This window comes from Protomyctophum parallelum (genome assembly GCF_964188405.1).
Source record: "Protomyctophum parallelum genome assembly, chromosome: 13".
Lineage (NCBI taxonomy): Eukaryota > Metazoa > Chordata > Actinopteri > Myctophiformes > Myctophidae > Protomyctophum > Protomyctophum parallelum.
This window is the reverse complement of record NC_139708.1, coordinates 3,247,547-3,268,097: the sequence shown is the minus strand read 5'-3', so window position 1 is coordinate 3,268,097 and position 20,551 is coordinate 3,247,547.

The window sequence follows — 20,551 nt, the reverse complement described above, 5'->3', positions numbered from 1 at the left end:
CAATATGTCACGAAAATTTGGCCACATTTATTCATTCACTGTGGCAGTAAATGAGGTAATGGGTATGAATGGCCTGTCTTGGTTTAAAGCCTTTATAGGCCAGCCACAGGTGTGCCCAACTAGTATTCAGTATAGCCCCACCCACCACTAGAGGAGGAATGAGGTGATCAGCTCCGGTTCCACCCCACTCTCAGCCGGAGAGTGGTGGGGTTTTCTACAGTAACAGTAAAAAGGGACAGGTGGTGATTATGTGATCTACAGTACTGTACTGTACATTATGTGTCGCATGTCGTTATAGGTGAGCTGTACTGTACTGTACATTATGTGTCGCATGTCGTTATAGGTGAGCCGTACTATACTGTACATTATGTATCGCATGTCGTTATAGGTGAGCCGTACTGTACTGTACATTATGTATCGCATGTCGTTATAGGTGAACCGTACTGTACTGTACATTATGTGTCGCATGTCGTTATAGGTGAGCCATACTGTACTGTACATTATGTGTCGCATGTCGTTAAAGGTGAGCCGTACTGTACATTATGTGTCGCATGTCGTTATAGGTGAGCCGTACTGTACTGTACATTATGTGTAGCATGTCATTAAAGGTGAGCCGTACTGTACTGTACATTATGTGTCGCATGTCGTTATAGGTGAGCCGTACTGTACTGTACATTATGTGTCGCATGTCGTTATAGGTGAGCCGTACTGTACTGTACATTATGTGTCGCATGTCGTTATAGGTGAACCGTACTGTACTGTACATTATGTGTCGCATGTCGTTAAAGGTGAGCCGTACTGTACTGTACATTATGTGTCGCATGTCGTTATAGGTGAGCCGTACTATACTGTACATTATGTGTCGCATGTCGTTATAGGTGAGCCGTACTGTACTGTACATTATGTGTCGCATGTCGTTATAGGTGAGCCGTACTATACTGTACATTATGTGTCACATGTCGTTATAGGTGTACTGTATTGTACATTATGTGTCGCATGTCGTTATAGGTGAGCCATACTGTACTGTACATTATGTGTCGCATGTCGTTATAGGTGAGCCATACTGTACTGTACATTATGTGTCGCATGTCGTTATAGGTGAACCGTACTGTACTGTACATTATGTGTCGCATGTCGTTATAGGTGAGCCGTACTGTACTGTACATTATGTGTCGCATGTCGTTATAGGTGAGCCGTACTATACTGTACATTATGTGTCACATGTCGTTATAGGTGAGCCATACTGTACTGTACATTATGTGTCGCATGTCGTTAAAGGTGAGCCATACTGTACTGTACATTATGTGTAGCATGTCATTAAAGGTGAGCCGTACTGTACTGTACATTATGTGTCGCATGTCGTTATAGGTGAGCCGTACTGTACTGTACATTATGTGTCGCATGTCGTTATAGGTGAGCCGTACTGTACTGTACATTATGTGTCGCATGTCGTTAAAGGTGAACCGTACTGTACTGTACATTATGTGTCGCATGTCGTTATAGGTGAACCGTACTGTACTGTACATTATGTGTCGCATGTCGTTATAGGTGAGCCGTACTGTACTGTACATTATGTGTCGCATGTCGTTATAGGTGAGCCGTACTGTACTGTACATTATGTGTCGCATGTCGTTAAAGGTGAACCGTACTGTACTGTACATTATGTGTCGCATGTCGTTATAGGTGAGCCGTACTGTACTGTACATTATGTGTCGCATGTCGTTATAGGTGAACCGTACTGTACTGTACATTATGTGTCGCATGTCGTTATAGGTGAGCCGTACTGTACTGTACATTATGTGTCGCATGTCGTTATAGGTGAGCCGTACTATACTGTACTGTACTGTACATTATGTGTCGCATGTCGTTAAAGGTGAACCGTACTGTACTGTACATTATGTGTCGCATGTCGTTATAGGTGAGCCGTACTATACTGTACATTATGTGTTGCATGTCGTTATAGGTGAGCCGTACTGTACTGTACATTATGTGTCGCATGTCGTTATAGGTGAGCCGTACTGTACTATACATTATGTGTCGCATGTCGTTATAGGTGAGCCGTACTGTACTGTACATTATGTGTCGCATGTCGTTATAGGTGAGCCGTACTGTACATTATGTGTCGCATGTCGTTATAGGTGAGCCGTACTGTACTGTACATTATGTGTCGCATGTCGTTATAGGTGAACCGTACTGTACTGTACATTATGTGTCGCATGTCGTTAAAGGTGAGCCGTACTGTACTGTACATTATGTGTTGCATGTCGTTATAGGTGAACCGTACTGTACATTATGTGTCGCATGTCGTTATAGGTGAGCTGTACTGTACATTATGTGTCGCATGTCGTTATAGGTGAGCCATACTGTACTGTACATTATGTGTCGCATGTCGTTATAGGTGAGCCATACTGTACTGTACATTATGTGTCGCATGTCGTTATAGGTGTACTGTACTGTACTGTACATTATGTGTCGCATGTCGTTATAGGTGAGCCATACTGTACTGTACATTATGTGTCGCATGTCGTTATAGGTGTACTGTACTGTACTGTACATTATGTGTCGCATGTCGTTATAGGTGAGCCGTACTGTACTGTACATTATGTGTCGCATGTAGTTATAGGTGAGCCGTACTGTACTGTACAGTACATTATGTGTCGCATGTTGTTATAGGTGAGCCGTACTGTACTGTACATTATGTGTCGCATGTCGTTATAGGTGAGCCGTACTGTACTGTACATTATGTGTCGCATGTCGTTATAGGTGAGCCGTACTGTACTGTACATTATGTGTCGCATGTTGTTATAGGTGAGCCGTACTGTACATTATGTGTCGCATGTCGTTAAAGGTGAACCGTACTGTACATTATGTGTCGCATGTCGTTAAAGGTGAACCGTACTGTACATTATGTGTCGCATGTCGTTAAAGGTGAACCGTACTGTACTGTACATTATGTGTCGCATGTTATAGGTGAGCCGTACTGTACTGTACATTATGTGTCGCATGTCGTTAAAGGTGAACCGTACTGTACTGTACATTATGTGTCGCATGTCGTTAAAGGTGAACCGTACTGTACATTATGTGTCGCATGTCGTTAAAGGTGAACCGTACTGTACTGTACATTATGTGTCGCATGTCGTTATAGGTGAGCCGTACTGTACTGTACATTATGTGTCGCATGTCGTTATAGGTGAACCGTACTGTACTGTACATTATGTGTCGCATGTCGTTATAGGTGAGCCGTACTGTACTGTACATTATGTGTCGCATGTCGTTATAGGTGAACCGTACTGTACTGTACATTATGTGTCGCATGTCGTTATAGGTGAGCCGTACTGTACTGTACATTATGTGTCGCATGTCGTTAAAGGTGAACCGTACTGTACATTATGTGTCGCATGTCGTTATAGGTGAACCGTACTGTACTGTACATTATGTGTCGCATGTCGTTATGTTGTCCAGCATTCACAGCATATCGCGGAACAGAGTAAACCTGTGTTTATTTAAACGGTCGTAATTGAGACAAACATTCTGTGACTACTAGAAAAGAAAGGAAAAACAAAACATCACGGGCAAGGGGTGGATTATTTGCGACCAGATTTGACTGAGAGCCTGCCATCGCACAACCTCCAGCTTTTCACCAGAGGAGAAAAGATCATTTTTTATCCAAAATGAGTTAATAGCACAGACACTCTTCACAAACTGGAGCATGTATGAAATAAGTGTCAGAGCTGAAATCTACATGTAAATAAATACAAAATAAATGCTTAAACATGTAGCTAGGTGTAAAGTTTGAGAAACACAGAAGTGAACCTTTCAAGCCTGCTTTCTCAACTCTGCAAGACATTACTCTATAAGCCATATCTCTAAAACTGGTGGGTCAAACTGAACAACCAATATGTCACGAAAATTTGGCCACATTTATTCATTCACTGTGGCAGTAAATGAGGTAATGGGTATGAATGGCCTGTCTTGGTTTAAAGCCTTTATAGGCCAGCCACAGGTGTGCCCAACTAGTATTCAGTATAGCCCCACCCACCACTAGAGGAGGAATGAGGTGATCAGCTCCGGTTCCACCCCACTCTCAGCCGGAGAGTGGTGGGGTTTTCTACAGTAACAGTAAAAAGGGACAGGTGGTGATTATGTGATCTACAGTACTGTACTGTACATTATGTGTCGCATGTCGTTATAGGTGAGCTGTACTGTACTGTACATTATGTGTCGCATGTCGTTATAGGTGAGCCGTACTATACTGTACATTATGTATCGCATGTCGTTATAGGTGAGCCGTACTGTACTGTACATTATGTATCGCATGTCGTTATAGGTGAACCGTACTGTACTGTACATTATGTGTCGCATGTCGTTATAGGTGAGCCATACTGTACTGTACATTATGTGTCGCATGTCGTTAAAGGTGAGCCGTACTGTACATTATGTGTCGCATGTCGTTATAGGTGAGCCGTACTGTACTGTACATTATGTGTAGCATGTCATTAAAGGTGAGCCGTACTGTACTGTACATTATGTGTCGCATGTCGTTATAGGTGAGCCGTACTGTACTGTACATTATGTGTCGCATGTCGTTATAGGTGAGCCGTACTGTACTGTACATTATGTGTCGCATGTCGTTATAGGTGAACCGTACTGTACTGTACATTATGTGTCGCATGTCGTTAAAGGTGAGCCGTACTGTACTGTACATTATGTGTCGCATGTCGTTATAGGTGAGCCGTACTATACTGTACATTATGTGTCGCATGTCGTTATAGGTGAGCCGTACTGTACTGTACATTATGTGTCGCATGTCGTTATAGGTGAGCCGTACTATACTGTACATTATGTGTCACATGTCGTTATAGGTGTACTGTATTGTACATTATGTGTCGCATGTCGTTATAGGTGAGCCATACTGTACTGTACATTATGTGTCGCATGTCGTTATAGGTGAGCCATACTGTACTGTACATTATGTGTCGCATGTCGTTATAGGTGAACCGTACTGTACTGTACATTATGTGTCGCATGTCGTTATAGGTGAGCCGTACTGTACTGTACATTATGTGTCGCATGTCGTTATAGGTGAGCCGTACTATACTGTACATTATGTGTCACATGTCGTTATAGGTGAGCCATACTGTACTGTACATTATGTGTCGCATGTCGTTAAAGGTGAGCCATACTGTACTGTACATTATGTGTAGCATGTCATTAAAGGTGAGCCGTACTGTACTGTACATTATGTGTCGCATGTCGTTATAGGTGAGCCGTACTGTACTGTACATTATGTGTCGCATGTCGTTATAGGTGAGCCGTACTGTACTGTACATTATGTGTCGCATGTCGTTATAGGTGAACCGTACTGTACTGTACATTATGTGTCGCATGTCGTTAAAGGTGAGCCGTACTGTACTGTACATTATGTGTCGCATGTCGTTATAGGTGAGCCGTACTATACTGTACATTATGTGTCACATGTCGTTATAGGTGTACTGTATTGTACATTATGTGTCGCATGTCGTTATAGGTGAACCGTACTGTACTGTACATTATGTGTCGCATGTCGTTATAGGTGAGCCGTATTGTACTGTACATTATGTGTCGCATGTCGTTATAGGTGAGCCGTACTATACTGTACATTATGTGTCACATGTCGTTATAGGTGTACTGTATTGTACATTATGTGTCGCATGTCGTTATAGGTGAGCCATACTGTACTGTACATTATGTGTCGCATGTCGTTATAGGTGAGCCATACTGTACTGTACATTATGTGTCGCATGTCGTTATAGGTGAGCTGTACTGTATTGTACATTATGTGTCGCATGTCGTTATAGGTGAGCCGTACTGTACTGTACATTATGTGTCGCATGTCGTTATAGGTGAGCCGTACTGTACTGTACATTATGTGTCGCATGTCGTTATAGGTGAGCCGTACTGTACTGTACATTATGTGTCGCATGTCGTTATAGGTGAACCGTACTGTACTGTACATTATGTGTCGCATGTCGTTATAGGTGAGCCATACTGTACTGTACATTATGTGTCGCATGTCGTTAAAGGTGAACCGTACTGTACTGTACATTATGTGTCGCATGTCGTTATAGGTGAACCGTACTGTACTGTACATTATGTGTCGCATGTCGTTAAAGGTGAGCCGTACTGTACTGTACATTATGTGTCGCATGTCGTTATAGGTGAGCCGTACTGTACTGTACATTATGTGTCGCATGTCGTTAAAGGTGAACCGTACTGTACTGTACATTATGTGTCGCATGTCGTTATAGGTGAACCGTACTGTACTGTACATTATGTGTCGCATGTCGTTATAGGTGAGCCGTACTGTACTGTACATTATGTGTTGCATGTCGTTATAGGTGAACCGTACTGTACTGTACATTATGTGTCGCATGTCGTTATAGGTGAACCGTACTGTACTGTACATTATGTGTTGCATGTCGTTATAGGTGAGCCGTACTGTACATTATGTGTCGCATGTCGTTATAGGTGAGCCGTACTGTACTGTACTGTACTGTACTGTACATTGTGTCGCATGTCGTTATAGGTGAGCTGTACTGTACTGTACATTATGTGTCGCATGTCGTTATAGGTGAACCGTACTGTACTGTACATTATGTGTCACATGTCGTTATAGGTGAACCGTACTGTACTGTACATTATGTGTCGCATGTCGTTATAGGTGAGCCGTACTGTACTGTACTGTACTGTACTGTACATTGTGTCGCATGTCGTTATAGGTGAGCTGTACTGTACATTATGTGTCGCATGTCGTTATAGGTGAGCCGTACTGTACTGTACATTATGTGTCACATGTCGTTATAGGTGAACCGTACTGTACTGTACATTATGTGTCGCATGTCGTTATAGGTGAGCCGTACTGTACTGTACATTATGTGTCGCATGTCGTTATAGGTGAGCCGTACTGTACTGTACATTATGTGTCGCATGTCGTTATAGGTGAGCCGTACTGTACTGTACATTATGTGTCGCATGTCGTTAAAGGTGAACCGTACTGTACTGTACATTATGTGTTGCATGTCGTTATAGGTGAGCCGTACCGTACTGTACATTATGTGTCGCATGTCGTTATAGGTGAGCCGTACTGTACTGTACATTATGTGTCGCATGTCGTTATAGGTGAACCGTACTGTACTGTACATTATGTGTCGCATGTCGTTATAGGTGAGCCGTACTGTACTGTACATTATGTGTCGCATGTCGTTATAGGTGAGCCGTACTGTACTGTACATTATGTGTCGCATGTCGTTAAAGGTGAACCGTACTGTACTGTACATTATGTGTTGCATGTCGTTATAGGTGAGCCGTACTGTACTGTACATTATGTGTCGCATGTCGTTATAGGTGAGCCGTACTGTACTGTACATTATGTGTCGCATGTCGTTATAGGTGAGCCGTACTGTACTGTACATTATGTGTCGCATGTCGTTATAGGTGAGCCGTACTGTACTGTACATTATGTGTCGCATGTCGTTATAGGTGAGCCGTACTGTACTGTACATTATGTGTCGCATGTCATTACAGGTGAGCCGTACTGTACTGTACATTATGTGTCGCATGTCGTTATAGGTGAGCTGTACTGTACTGTACATTATGTGTCGCATGTCGTTAAAGGTGAACCGTACTGTACTGTACATTATGTGTCGCATGTCGTTATAGGTGAACCGTACTGTACTGTACATTATGTATCGCATGTCGTTATAGGTGAACCGTACTGTACTGTACATTATGTGTCGCATGTCGTTAAAGGTGAACCGTACTGTACTGTACATTATGTGTCACATGTCATTATGTTGTCCAGCATTCACAGCATATCGCGGAACAGAGTAAACCTGTGTTTATCTAAACGGTCGTAATTGAGACAAACATTCTGTGACTACTAGAAAAGAAAGGAAAAACAAAACATCACGGGCAAGGAGTGGATTATTTGTGACCAGATTTGACTGAGAGCCTGCCATCGCACAACCTCCAGCTTTTCACCAGAGGAGAAAAAGCCCTTCACAAACTGGAGCATGTATGAAATAAGTGTCAGAGCTGAAATCTACATGTAAATAAATACAAAATAAATGCTTAAACATGTAGCTAGGTATAAAGTTTGAGAAACACAGAAGTGAACCTTTCAAGCCTGCTTTCTCAACTCTGCAAGACATTACTCTATAAGCCATATCTCTAAAACTGGTGGGTCAAACTGAACAACCAATATGTCACGAAAATTTGGCCACATTTATTCATTCACTGTGGCAGTAAATGAGGTAATGGGTATGAATGGCCTGTCTTGGTTTAAAGCCTTTATAGGCCAGCCACAGGTGTGCCCAACTAGTATTCAGTATAGCCCCACCCACCACTAGAGGAGGAATGAGGTGATCAGCTCCGGTTCCACCCCACTCTCAGCCGGAGAGTGGTGGGGTTTTCTACAGTAACAGTAAAAAGGGACAGGTGGTGATTATGTGATCTACAGTACTGTACTGTACATTATGTGTCGCATGTCGTTATAGGTGAGCCGTACTGTACTGTACATTATGTGTCGCATGTCATTATAGGTGAGCCGTACTGTACTGTACATTATGTGTCGCATGTCGTTATAGGTGAGCCGTACTGTACTGTACATTATGTGTCGCATGTCGTTATAGGTGAGCCGTACTGTACTGTACATTATGTGTCGCATGTCATTATAGGTGAGCCGTACTGTACTGTACATTATGTGTCGCATGTCGTTATAGGTGAGCCGTACTGTACTGTACATTATGTGTCGCATGTCGTTATAGGTGAACCGTACTGTACTGTACATCATGTGTCGCATGTCGTTATAGGTGAACCGTACTGTACTGTACATTATGTGTCGCATGTCGTTATAGGTGAGCCGTACTGTACTGTACATCATGTGTCGCATGTCGTTATAGGTGAGCCGTACTGTACTGTACATTATGTGTCGCATGTCGTTATAGGTGAGCCGTACTGTACTGTACATTATGTGTCGCATGTCGTTATAGGTGAGCCGTACTGTACTGTACATTATGTGTCGCATGTCGTTATAGGTGAGCCGTACTGTACTGTACATTATGTGTCGCATGTCGTTATAGGTGTACTGTACTGTACATTATGTGTCGCATGTCGTTATAGGTGAGCCGTACTGTACTGTACATTATGTGTCGCATGTCGTTATAGGTGAGCCGTACTGTACTGTACATTATGTGTCGCATGTCGTTATAGGTGAGCCGTACTGTACTGTACATTATGTGTCGCATGTCGTTATAGGTGTACTGTACTGTACATTATGTGTCGCATGTCGTTATAGGTGAACCGTACTGTACTGTACATTATGTATCGCATGTCGTTATAGGTGAGCCGTACTGTACTGTACTGTACATTATGTGTCGCATGTCGTTATAGGTGAGCCGTACTGTACTGTACATTATGTGTCGCATGTCGTTATAGGTGAGCCGTACTGTACTATACATTATGTGTCGCATGTCGTTATAGGTGAGCCGTACTGTACTGTACATTATGTGTTGCATGTCGTTATAGGTGACCCGTACTGTACATTATGTGTCGCATGTAGTTATAGGGGAGCCGTACTGTACATTATGTGTCGCATGTTGTTATAGGGGAGCCGTACTGTACTGTACATTATGTGTCGCATGTCGTTAAAGGTGAACCGTACTGTACTGTACATTATGTGTCGCATGTCGTTAAAGGTGAACCGTACTGTACTGTACATTATGTGTCACATGTCATTATGTTGTCCAGCATTCACAGCATATCGCGGAACAGAGTAAACCTGTGTTTATCTAAACGGTCGTAATTGAGACAAACATTCTGTGACTACTAGAAAAGAAAGGAAAAACAAAACATCACAGGCAAGGGGTGGATTATTTGTGACCAGATTTGACTGAGAGCCTGCCATCGCACAACCTCCAGCTTTTCACCAGAGGAGAAAAAGCCCTTCACAAACTGGAGCATGTATGAAATAAGTGTCAGAGCTGAAATCTACATGTAAATAAATACAAAATAAATGCTTAAACATGTAGCTAGGTATAAAGTTTGAGAAACACAGAAGTGAACCTTTCAAGCCTGCTTTCTCAACTCTGCAAGACATTACTCTATAAGCCATATCTCTAAAACTGGTGGGTCAAACTGAACAACCAATATGTCACGAAAATTTGGCCACATTTATTCATTCACTGTGACAGTAAATGAGGTAATGGGTATGAATGGCCTGTCTTGGTTTAAAGCCCACTCACCACGACAAGGTGCAGGCCGAGAGTGGGGGGGAGGGGGTGGGGGGGAGGGGACAGAACACAGCACACAACACAATATTAAAGTTAATATGAAGCATAATATGATAATATTACAATCAACATGAAACGCTCAATTTATTTAAACAACCGTGGTTACTGAAGTAACCTTTAACATTGTATTAAATAGAAATTTCACTTAATACCTTTCGTTTATGGGACTTTATGAAATCCCGTGACCTGAACTTCCAGTGGGTCCCAGGTAAGTCTTTTGGGAGGGACTCAGACCCTTTTGTTTCCAGAACCTAGTCCTTGTGGAGAACAGGAGGCAGCGCTATGCTGCCCTGATTTTCTACTGAGCCGCTGCCCCCAGCTAGCGAAGGCGCTGCCACATCTAGGTTATAGTATGTGGAGAAAGTCGAGGGTGTAGACCAGCTTGCTGCTGTGCAGACTTCCTGAATAGAGACACCCTTGTAGAGTGCCCAGGAAGCTGCCACGCCTCTCGTGGAGTGGGCCCTCAGGGCTTGAGGGGAATCCACTCCTTGGCTAGTGTAGGCCAGACGGATGGCTTCCACTATCCAGTTGGAGATAGTGACCTTCGTGACAGGCTTTCCTTTGGTCCTGGCGCCCCAGGACACGAAGAGTTGGCTTCCTTGTCTGAAGGGAGCCAGTCTATCCACGTATATGCGTAAGGCACTGACTGGGCAAAGGCAGTTAAGCCTCATGTCATGAGGCGAACGGCGGGGGGTGGAATGCCTGTAGGTTCACTGGCACACACACAGCATTTTTGGGAATGAAGGCGGGTTTGCCTTTAGGGTGACCTTGGTCGAACCATCATTGAACCTCATGCAGTCTGGAGAGATCGAGAGCGCATGTTAGGTCGCTGACCCTTTTCGCCGTCGTGAGGGCGATCAGGAGAGCCACCTTCAAGGTTAGGAGCTTGAGGCTCACGGTTTGTAGTGGTTCAAAAGGTGCTGTAGCCAGAGCCTTTAGAACCAGGGACAAATCCCACGAGGGAACAAGGGATCTGCATGTCCTATGTTCCCTGTGTACACCCTTCATGAACTGTTTTACCAGCGGGTGCTTCCACACCGTCTGGTTAACAAGGCCCGGGTGGCAGGCGGAAATTGCTGCCAGGTGGACCTTGACTGAGGAGAGACCTAGACCGTTGTCTAGGAGCTCCTGTAGAAATGTCAGGACGTCGATCACTGAGGCCTGGTAGGGGACAACTTGGTCTGGTCTTCGTGACGCTCAAACGCGCCAGGCTGTGTCGTAACGGTCCCTTGTTGACTGGGCCCTGCCTTTCTGAATCGTTTCGATGACGATCGGAGGTAGGCCCACGGAGGTCAACATCACCCTTTGACGGGCCAGACGTCTAGGTCCTGGGGGTGAGGGTGAAAGATCTCCCCTCTCGCTTGGGAGAGGAGATCCGATCAAAGAGGAATTTTCCACGGCTGGTCGTAGAGGAGAGGGGTTATTTCCGACCTCCCCTCCTAATAGTCCCCCAGGACGGGGCTATTAGGAGCACCGTCAGACCCTGAGTCCTCACTCTGTCCAGAGTGGGGCTGATGAGGGATAGCGGGGTAAAGGCGTAGAGAAGGGTTTTGGGCCATCTGTGTGACAGAGCGTCTAGCCCCGATGTTGATGGTCCCGTGATTGCGAAGAAGAGGGGACACTTCGTGTTCTCTGTGGCAAAGAGATCCACCCTGGGTTTCCCAAACCTGCTCCAGACCTGGGACGCTGCATGAGGATGTAGCGACCAGTCTGCATAGCGGAGAGGTCTGCCCCTGTGTTCAGAAGACCTGGGACATGACACGCTACTATGAAGAGAAGGCGTGTGTTGCACCACAGGATTAGTTTCCGAGCCAGTTGATGAAGACGAGGGGACCTGAGTCCGCCTTGTCTGTTGATGTAGCACATGGCCGTGGTGTTGTCTGTCCTGACTAGGACGTGGCAACCCCGGATGCGCTGCTCGAAGTGTCTCAGGGAGGAAGACCGCCATAAGCTCCAAGTAATTTATGTGAAGGGCACGTAGTGGCCCCAACCATAAACCTCTGGCTGTGAATCCTTCCAGCGTGGCTCCCCAGCCTGTCATGCTGGCATCTGTGGTGACGACTTTCCTGATCAGAGGCTTTCCCATGGGGACGCCCTCTGAGAGGGTTTTTCTGTCTGACCACCATTGAAGGGCTAGTATGCATTGTGACGTCACTGTTACCTTCTGGTGGCGACGGTGCATTGGTACATGTAGAGAGCCTATCCATTGTTGGAAAGGTCTCATATGTATTCTTGCTAGGCGGATTAGATAGACCGCCGAGGCCATTAACCCTGCCATTCGGAGGCATGCATGAAAGGGAATCGAGCGTCCCCTTTTGAATGATGCCACGCACTGCAGTGTTGCGTCTATTCTCTCTTGGCTCAGACGGGCCGTGTAAGAGAGTACACTTCGAGTCGCAGCTTTTTCAAGTGACGGTTCAGCATTGAACCGTCATTTGCGATTCAAAATGTTGACACCACCACTCCTCCTGCGCCTAATCCGCGAGGGGGATTGGTTTACGTCAATAGACCTGCAAGATGCATACTTCCACATTCCGATTTACCACCCGCACAGAAGATTTCTGCACTTTGGGTTCAAAGGAAAAGTGTACGAATACACAGTCCTTCCCTTCGGAATGTCTCTGAGTCCGAGAGTTTTCATAAAATGCACCGCGGCAGCTATTGCTCCCCTGCGACAGTAAGGAATCCGTATCGCAACATATGTGGACGACTGGATCCTACTTGCAAACTCTCTGCGACAAGCACTGTTGCACACACATCGCGTGCTCAGCCACTCTCGCCTCGCTCGGTTTTTAATAAACCACGAGAAGAGCATGCTCATGCCGACGCAGTCAATAGACTTCATAGGCATAACACTTAACTCAATCTCTCTACACAGACTGGTCGCTACATCCTCATGCAGCGTCCCAGGTCTGGAGCAGGTTTGGGAAATCCAGGGTGGATCTCTTTGCCACAGAGGAGAACACGAAGTGTCCCCTCTTCTTCGCAATCATGGGACCTTCAACATCGGGGCTAGACGCTCTGTCACACCGATGGCCCAAAACCCTTCTCTACGCCTTTACCCCGCTATCCCTCATCAGCCCCACTCTGGACAGAGTGAGGACTCAGGGTCTGACGGTGCTCCTAATAGCCCCGTCCTGGGGGTCTGGAGGTCGGAAATAACCCCTCTCCTCTACGACCAGCCGTGGAAAATTCCTCTTCGAGCGGATCTCCTCTCCCAAGCGAGAGGGGAGATCTTTCACCCTCACCCCCAGGACCTAGACGTCTGGCCCGTCAAAGGGTGATGTTGACCTCCGTGGGCCTACCTCCGATCGTCATCGAAACGATTCAGAAAGGCAGGGCCCAGTCAACAAGGGACCGTTACGACACAGCCTGGCACGTTTTCGAGCGTCACGAAGACCAGACCAAGTTGTCCCCTACCAGGCCTCAGTGATCGACGTCCTGACATTTCTACAGGAGCTCCTAGACAACGGTCTAGGCCTCTCCTCAGTCAAGGTCCACCTGGCAGCAATTTCCGCCTGCCACCCGGGCCTTGTTAACCAGACGGTGTGGAAGCACCCGCTGGTAAAACAGTTCATGAAGGGTGTACACAGGGAACATAGGACATGCAGATCCCTTGTCCCCTCGTGGGATTTGTCCCTGGTTCTAAAGGCTCTGGCTACAGCACCTTTTGAACCACTACAAACAGTGAGCCTCAAGCTCCTAACCTTGAAGGTGGCTCTCCTGATCGCCCTCACGACGGCAAAAAGGGTCAGCGACCTAACATGCGCTCTCGATCTCTCCAGACTGCATGAGGTTCAATGATGGGTCGACCAAGGTCACCCTAAAAGCAAACCCGCCTTCATTCCCAAAAATGCTCTGTGTGTGCCAGTGAACCTACAGGCATTCCACCCCCCGCCGTTCGCCTCATTACATGAGGCTTAACTGCCTCTGCCCAGTCAGTGCCTTACGCATATACGTGGATAGACTGGCTCCCTTCAGACAAGGAAGCCAACTCTTCGTGTCCTGGGGTGCCAGGACCAAAGGAAAGCCTGTCACGAAGGTCACTATCTCCAACTGGATAGTGGAAGCCATCCGTCTGGCCTACACTAGCCAAGGCGTGGATTCCCCTCAAGCCCTGAGGGCCCACTCCACGAGAGGCGTGGCAGCTTCCTGGGCACTCTACAAGGGTGTCTCTATTCAGGAAGTCTGCACAGCAGCAAGCTGGTCTACACCCTCGACTTTCTCCACATACTATAACCTAGATGTGGCAGCGCCTTCGCTAGCTGGGGGCAGCGGCTCAGTAGAAAATCAGGGCAGCATAGCGCTGCCTCCTGTTCTCCACAAGGACTAGGTTCTAGAAACAAAAGGGTCCGAGTCCCTCCCAAAAGACTTACGAACTGGAAGTTCAGGTCACGGGAGTTCATAAAGTCCCATAAACGAAAGGTATTTTGTGAAATTTCTATTTAATACAACGTTAAAGTTTACTTTAGTAACCACGGTTGTATAAATAAATATTATTTATTTAAAATTGGCTGGATTAAGGGCATCTGTTAAATGCCTAAATTGCAAATTGTTGATAAAATAATAAAAATACACACACACCTTGCTGTGTATATATTTAATATTATTTCATCAACAATGTACAATTTAGGCATTTAGCAGATGCCCTTAATCAATATAGTATAGGTAATATAGTTACCTTGCCATGATGGGACTCCAATGAATGATGAATGACAACGTCCTAATAGCTATGTAGGGTAATACGGTACAGAGCTGCACTAATTCATATGTTAATTTGGGTCACTAGAAGAGTGACACAAATTCAACTTTTGCCACCTGAAAAGTACTACGAAAAGAGGTTAACGTTTGCCACCTGAAAAGTACTACGAAAAGAGGTTAATCAAACAGAAACCACAACATTTGGCCAACCTGGCGGGAAGGAAAGTACAAGATAGGGAAAACATTTGGCCAACCTGGCGGGAAGGAAACAACCTTGGGAAGGAAACAAGATATTCAACAGTTGGTACTTTGAAGAGATGTGAAGAGATGAAACCTGAAAACCTGAAACCTGAAACTAGAGAAGAGAGAAACTAGACTAAAGACCTTGGTACGGGAGGCCGGGTATCAGAGCACAATGGACGGGGGTCGCACGAGGGACCGCTGGGTACGACCCGGTTCCTGCACCACCCAGTCCCTGCACTACCCGCCTGCCCATTATGCCCGATTATCCCAGATTCAACCCATACCCCGGGGAGAACTACACTATAACTGACGTAATCGTCGTTCAGCGTCGTAAATCACATTGATTTAATGTCGTCAACGTCGGGCCCCAAATTCAACATGCTCGTAGATTACACGTCGCGTCGGGCCAATCAAAAACAGATTCAACACACACACGGCAAACACATGCTCGCACACACAGACAGACAAACCCCCCCCCCCCCCCCCCCCCCCCCGCACACACACACACACACACACACACACACCCCCCCCCCCCCCCCCCCCCCAACAACTCACCGGTCTGCCGGGTCCACAGGCCGGGGAGAGGCAGGGAGCCAAATCTGTACCTCTCCCCCACGCTGTTCTGAGGAGGGTCTGGGAGAGGCAGGGAGCCAAATCTGTACCTCTCCCCCACGCCATTCTGAGGAGGGTCTGGGAGAGGCAGGGAGCCAAATCTGTACCTCTCCCCCACGCCATTCTGAGGAGGGTCTGGGAGAGGCAGGGAGCCAAATCTGTACCTCTCCCCCACGCCATTCTGAGGAGGGTCTGGGAGAGGCAGGGAGCCAAATCTGTACCTCTCCCCCACGCCATTCTGAGGAGGGTCTGGGAGAGGCAGGGAGCCAAATCTGTACCTCTCCCCCACGCCGTTCTGAGGAGGGTCTGGGAGAGGCAGGGAGCCAAATCTGTACCTCTCCCCCACGCTGTTCTGAGGAGGGTCTGGGAGAGGCAGGGAGCCAAATCTGTACCTCTCCCCCACGCCGTTCTGAGGAGGGTTCCAGACAAGAGCATCATTCTCCTTTAAAAATAAACAAACAAACAAAACATCAGAACCGTCTGAAGTGAGTGGTGCTGTACTGTACTGTACTGTACTGTACTGTACCCAAGTCCTCCTTTCATTGTCAATATATTGCAAATTTCAAATATTGAGACGTGTGGGGACAAAAGATGTATGAATAAAAATCACACTTGTGTGAAGTGAGCGGTGCTCTTGTCTTGTCATCGTACATAATCATGACATAACGTATGTCGATTTGCTCAGACACACGTGACGTAAATTCTCCATTCATTGTCAATTGGAACTGAAGAAATAATCCAAACAAGAACTTTTTTTTTTATAATTTCATACCAAAATTGGGCATAGCTTCGCCGTCCAGCAAAACGTGACATTACTCCTTCTGGCACGATAGTTACACAAACGGTTGGACATGGTTTACAGGAAAAAACACAACAGTACAACAGTAAAAAAAAAAAAAAAAAATGTATTTTACTTTGAGTATTTCAATTTCCAGGACTTTTACCACTACATCTTAGAGGCAAATAGTCTACTTTTACTCCACTACATTAATTTGAAAAATGTTGTTACTGTATGCTAGTTTGTACATTTAGATCAGTGGTTTTCAACCCTCTTCATATCAAGGGGGGGGGGGGGACTGTCAGGAAAAACTGTCAGGATTTAGAAGGCATTTGTATAATAGTCCTCAGGTATGTTTTGTAATAAATATTAAAAGAAATATCTGCAAAGTAAATAGTAACTAATGTTTTCAAATAAATGCAGTGGAGGTAAAAGTATAATATCTGGATCCAAGATGTAGTGGTAGTAGAAGTTAAAAATATTGGGGAAAAACTAGTGCAAATGCCTCAACATTTCAACGAATGACCAAAACCTACTCAAATTCCCTCAAAAACGTATTGTAACATTTTAACAACATTGTAGTAACCTTGCGATAACAGTGTAACGCTAATGACATTGACATTGTAATATTGTACTATCATTGTAACACTGTAATAAATTACAACTCACCGGTCTGCCGGGTCCACAGTCCGGGGAGAGGCAGGGAGCCAAATCTGTACCTCTCCCCCACGCTGTTCTGAGGAGGATCTGGGAGAGGCAGGGAGCCAAATCTGTACCTCTCCCCCACGCTGTTCTGAGGAGGGTCTGGGAGAGGCAGGGAGCCAAATCTGTACCTCTCCCCCACGCTGTTCTGAGGAGGGTCTGGGAGAGGCAGGGAGCCAAATCTGTACCTCTCCCCCACGCTGTTCTGAGGAGGGTCTGGGAGAGGCAGGGAGCCAAATCTGTACCTCTCCCCCACGCCATTCTGAGGAGGGTCTGGGAGAGGCAGGGAGCCAAATCTGTACCTCTCCCCCACGCCGTTCTGAGGAGGGTCTGGGAGAGGCAGGGAGCCAAATCTGTACCTCTCCCCCACGCCGTTCTGAGGAGGGTCTGGGAGAGGCAGGGAGCCAAATCTGTACCTCTCCCCCACGCCATTCTGAGGAGGGTCTGGGAGAGGCAGGGAGCCAAATCTGTACCTCTCCCCCACGCCGTTCTGAGGAGGGTTCCAGACAAGAGCATCATTCTCCTTTAAAAATAAACAAACAAAAAAACATCAGAACCGTCTGAAGTGAGTGGTGCTGTACTGTACTGTACTGTACTGTACTGTACTGTACTGTACCTAAGTTCTCCTTTGATTGTCAATATATTGCAAATTGCAAATATTGAGACGTGTGGGGACAAAAGCTGTATGAATAAAAATCACACTTGTGTGAAGTGAGCGGTGCTCTTGTCTTGTCATCGTATATAATGTCGTATGTCGATTTGCTCAGACACACATGACGTAAATTCTCCATTCATAGTCAATTGGAACTGAAAAAATAATCCAAATAAGAACTTTTTTTTGTAATAAATATATTTTTTTAAAGTAGCTAGTAACTAATGTTTTCAAATAAATGTAGTGGAGGTAAAATTATAATATTTGGATCCGAGATGTAACGTAGGGAGGATGAACCCTTGACAGTCAAACGAGCCAATGAAATAAACTAATATAGTGACATCACACCATCACACATTTATCATACTACAGCTGTGGGTGCGGCTTCAGTTCAGGTGGATCACCACCCATCAGGCAAACCAGGCATACTTAATGAACTGATGGGCGTGCCGGCCGTGCCCACATAAAAACAACATTTTAACAAATACTGTACAAGTTATACCTCCTTATATAACAATAAGACCTGATGATCATGTTTTATGGTGGACAAAAAAAATCACGGCACTCCATCTTTAAGGAATGACCGAAGTACTCAAACTTAAAAAATGACAGTGTTAAGCGTTCGCTTAACACTGTAATAAAATAACATTGTAATAACACACTCACCGGTCTGCCGGGTCCAAAGACCGGGGAGAGGCAGGGAGCCAAATCTGTACCTCTCCCCCACCGCCGTTCTGAGGAGGGTTCCAGACAAGGGCAGCAGGCATCATTTTCCTTTAAAAATAAACAACAAAAAAGGATTAGACCCGAGGACAATTCTACAAATGCCTTCTAAATCCTGACAGTTTACTGAAAATCCTCATGTTTTTGTGTGTGTGTTTCTATGTCAGTGGTTTTCAAACACATGTCAAGGACCCCCAAAAATATGAAATTGACGGCCGACCCCCCCATCTGAAAATATGCTGTTCCAGGGACCTCCCCAGAAGCAAAGATTTGAGTTAAAAACGTTCGCAATGAGAGAATATATAAAAAGATGTGCCACATTTTCACAAATTTTCAAAAATAGCTATAGCTATAGCAACACTATGAGCTTGTAGATCTGCTATTTTTCAATAGTTAAAGTATAACATATTGCTTAACACCAAAAAATCACACCTGTGTGTGAAGTGAGGGGCACTCATCATTGTACATCATCATCAAGAATGGTGGTCCCCAATGGTCCCTATGTAATTCATGTTTAATTTACATCATATTTGGCGGAAATTTGACCTAATTTCTCCTTTCATTGTCAATGAAATGAGACAAAAGCTGTATAAAAAAAACATTGGTGTGAAGTGAGGGGTGTCATCATGACAACGTATGTCGATTTGAAAAGACACACGACGTAAATTCAACATTCATTGTCAATTGGAGCCGAATATAGGAGGGACTAACGCCCCTTGAAAATAAACCAAACTTTTACTTTTGAAGCCTTTGAAATTACTTCGGACAAAAATTGAGCATATCTTCGGCGTCCAGAAAAATGTGACATTACTCCTTTAAAGCAGGGGTATACCATTCTGGCATGATAGTTACACACGTTTGGACGGTTGTAATATAGGAAAAACATAATAAAAGAATATATATTTTACTTGGAGTATTTCAATTTCCAGTAATTTTACCACTACATATCAGAGGCAAATATTGTACTTTTACTCCACTACGTTAATTTGAAATATTTCGTTACTATATGTTAGTTTGTACATTAAGATCGGTGGTTTAACCCTTTTCATATCAAGGCCCATTATTTATTGGGCATTTGAGCCACGGAACCACCATTTGACGACATTTAGCCTCTCAGACCCATTTGAGCCACGGACCACCATTTGACGACATTTAGCCTCTCAGACCCATTTGAGCCACGGACCACCATTTGATGACATTTAGCCTCTCAGACCCATTTGAGCCACGGACCACCATTTGAAGACATAGCCTCTCAGACCCATTTGAGCCACGGACCACCATTTGATGACATTTAGCCTCTCAGACCCATTTGAGCCACGGACCACCATTTGAAGACATAGCCTCTCAGACCCATTTGAGCCACGGACCACCATTTGAAGACATTTAGCCTCTCAGACCCATTTGAGCCACCATTTGATGACGTTTAGCCTCTCAGACCCATTTGAGCCACGGACCACCATTTGAAGACATTTAGCCTCTCAGACCCATTTGAGCCACCATTTGATGACATTTAGGCTCTCAGACCCAAAACTAAAGAATATGTTGGTGTCGTTGGATAAGATTTTTTCCACCATTCCATGCTGTATTGATGTTGGTACCATTATAGGAGAGATAGCAGGCAGATGTTGATCAAAATAACAATTCTTCTACATTCTCTAATTGTGTAGACTTCTTGTAAATTAAGTAATGCAGATTTTTAACAATAATTTAACTCTTGAGCGTAAAATGAAACCAAATATTTGGTTTCATTTAACGCTCTCAAGAGTTAAAGATCTATAGAGCGTCGCAGTCCCGCTCCATCGAGAGACCCGG